Source organism: Lygodium microphyllum, unplaced genomic scaffold, assembly GCF_053477565.2.
Source record: "Lygodium microphyllum isolate KBCC unplaced genomic scaffold, Lygodium_microphyllum_v1.1.10 scaffold_129, whole genome shotgun sequence".
Lineage (NCBI taxonomy): Eukaryota > Viridiplantae > Streptophyta > Polypodiopsida > Schizaeales > Lygodiaceae > Lygodium > Lygodium microphyllum.
In genome coordinates, this window is record NW_028229612.1 from 208,698 (window position 1) to 211,597 (window position 2,900).

Here is a 2,900-nt window from a genome sequence, read left to right on the forward strand (position 1 = left end):
ACGGGGTGCTCTTCACGTGGATGCTTGCCCTTCGTGTTAGAAATGGCACGCGACGGCGGCATTCAATCTTTTGTGCGTCGCCTCCATGTGCGCGGGGTTTAGGGTTCGCGTTTAGTCGCGTCCTCCGTGGCATGAGCGGCATGGCATGCCGCCATGCCTCGCTCTTGAGCCCTCTCGTGCCACTTTCCGAGTATACAAGAGCTCTTTGGAATTCCTTTGTGTTTGTGGTGCGGTCACACCAGCGCTAATACACCGGATCCCATCAGAACTCCGCAGTTAAGCGCGCTTGGGCCAGAACAGTACTGGGATGGGTGACCTCCCGGGAAGTCTTGGTGCTGCACCCTTTTGCATGCTTGTTTCGAGACCGTGGCATGGAAATCCCCTCGGATCACGTCTCGACTCTCCAACGCTGACATCGTGGTAGGAAACCCCCTCGCCTTGCCATGACGCGGCGCCTCCTCTCCTCGTCGCGATTGTCTTTGCGTACGTCGTGCCTGGCCCCTCCCTCTGCCTCGCTCTCACGTGATACCCCCTCCTCAAGATGCGAGGTATTTTGGGAGCGGAGGGTGTGCCATGTTGTGGGGGGGTTCGGTGGAGCGGGGTTTTTCCGAGGAGGGAGGGCGTGCCATGTTGCGCGGGCGGGTTGTTGGAGCGGGGATTTTCTGAGGAGGGAGGGTGTGCCATGTCGCGGGGGGGTGCCATGTCGTGGGGGGGTTTCTTGAGGAGGTCCGTCGGGGGGTGGAAGGTTCCGTGTCGCGGGAGGGGGTCGTGTGCAGTGGGGTGTGTGTGCCGTGTCATTGCGGAGCGGGATTTCTTAGGAGGGAGGGTGTGCCATGTCGTGGGGGGGTGAGGTGACGTGCCGTGGGTCGAGCGGGGTTTTTGGAGGTGGGGTGCGCGGGGGATACGCCGCGTCGTCGGGGGGTGCGGTGGGGTGGAGGGTGCGCCGTGTCGTGGGGGGGTGACGCGGGGTGGGCTGGGTCGAGCGGGGTTTTTGGAGGCGTGGCGGGGTCGTGTGGATGGAGCGGGGTTTTTCGAGGTGGGGTGCGGGGGGGATGCGCCGCGTCGAGGGGGGGTGCGGTGGGGTGTGCCGTGACGCGGGGTGGGGTGGTGTGGATGCAGCGGGTTTTTCGAGGTGGGGTGGGGTGGTGTGGATGCAGCGGGTTTTCCGAGGTGGGGTGCGCGGGGGCGTCGTGGGGGGGTGACGCGGGGTGGGGTGGGTCGAGCGGGGTTTTCGGAGGCGTGGAGGGAGCGGGGTTTTTCGAGGTGGGGTGCGGGGGGGGGCGTCGTGGGGGGGTGCGCCGTGTCATGGGGGAGTGACGCGGGGTTGGGGTGGTCAAGCGGGGTTTTTGGAGGAGAGATGGGGTGCTGTGGAGGGAGCGGGGTTTTTCGAGGTGGGGTGCGGGGGGGCGTCGTGGGGGGTGACGCGGGGTGGGGGTGGTCGAGCGGGGTTTTGGGAGGAGAGGTGGGGTGCTGTGGAGGGAGCGCGGTTTTTCGAGGTGGGGTGCGGGGGGGCGTCGTGGGGGGGTGCGGTGGGGTGGGGCGGTGCGCCGTGTCATGGGGGAGTGACGCGGGGTTGGGGTGGTCAAGCGGGGTTTTTGGAGGAGAGGTGGGGTGCTGTGGAGGGAGCGGGGTTTTTCGAGGTGGGGTGCGGGGGGGCGTCGTGGGGGGGTGACGCGGGGTGGGGGTGGTCGAGCGGGGTTTTTGGAGGAGAGGTGGGGAGCTGTGGAGGGAGCGCGGTTTTCGAGGTGGGGTGCGCGGGGGCGTGCGGTGGGGTGGGGGGGTGCGCCGTGTCGTGGGGGAGTGACGCGGGGTTGGGGTGGTCAAGCGGGGTTTTTGGAGGAGAGGTGGGGTGCTGTGGAGGGAGCGGGGTTTTTCGAGGTGGGGTGCGGGGGGGCGTCGTGGGGGGGTGACGCGGGGTGGGGGTGGTCGAGCGGGGTTTTTGGAGGAGAGGTGGGGAGCTGTGGAGGGAGCGCGGTTTTTCGAGGTGGGGTGCGCGGGGGCGTGCGGTGGGGTGGGGGGGTGCGCCGTGTCGTGGGGGAGTGACGCGGGGTTGGGGTGGTCAAGCGGGGTTTTTGGAGGAGAGGTGGGGTGCTGTGGAGGGAGCGTGGTTTTTCGAGGTGGGGTGCGGGGGGGCGTCGTGGGGGGTGACGCGGGGTGGGGGTGGTCGAGCGGGGTTTTTGGAGGAGACGTGGGGAGCTGTGGAGGGAGCGCGGTTTTTCGAGGTGGGGTGCGCGGGGGCGTCGTGGGGGGGTGCGCCGTGTCGTGGGGGGGAGCGCCGTGTCGTGGGGGAGTGATGCGGGGTTGGGGTGGTCGAGCGGGGTTTTTGGAGGAGAGGTGGGGTGCTGTGGAGGGAGCGGGGTTTTTGGAGGTGGGGTGCGGGGGGGCGTCGTGGGGGGTGACGCGGGGTGGGGGTGGTCGAGCGGGGTTTTTGGAGGAGAGGTGGGGAGCTGTGGAGGGAGCGCGGTTTTTCGAGGTGGGGTGCGCGGGGGCGTGCGGTGGGGTGGGGGGGTGCGCCGTGTCGTGGGGGAGTGACGCGGGGTTGGGGTGGTCAAGCGGGGTTTTTGGAGGAGAGGTGGGGTGCTGTGGAGGGAGCGCGGTTTTTCGAGGTGGGGTGCGGGGGGGCGTCGTGGGGGGTGACGCGGGGTGGGGGTGGTCGAGCGGGGTTTTTGGAGGAGAGGTGGGGTGCTGTGGAGGGAGCGCGGTTTTTCGAGGTGGGGTGCGGGGGGGCGTCGTGGGGGGGTGCGCCGTGTCGTGGGGGGGAGACGCGGGGTGGGGTTGGTCGAGCGGGGTTTTTGGAGGAGAGGTGGGGTGCTGTGGATGGAGCGCGGTTTTTCGAGGTGGGGTGGGGGGGGGGGGGGCGTCGTGGGGGGGTGCGCTGGGGTGGGGGCTGCACCGTGACG

At 68.8% G+C, this 2,900-nt stretch overlaps 1 non-coding gene across 1 annotated transcript; it reads left to right on the forward strand.

Annotated features, from left to right (window-relative positions):
* The first annotated feature begins 225 nt into the window (after positions 1 to 225).
* LOC148008517 (5S ribosomal RNA) lies at positions 226 to 344 on the forward strand. Its single transcript, XR_015690069.1, has one exon. It is a non-coding gene; the product is annotated as a 5S ribosomal RNA (ribosomal RNA).
* Positions 345 to 2,900: the final 2,556 nt, after the last annotated feature.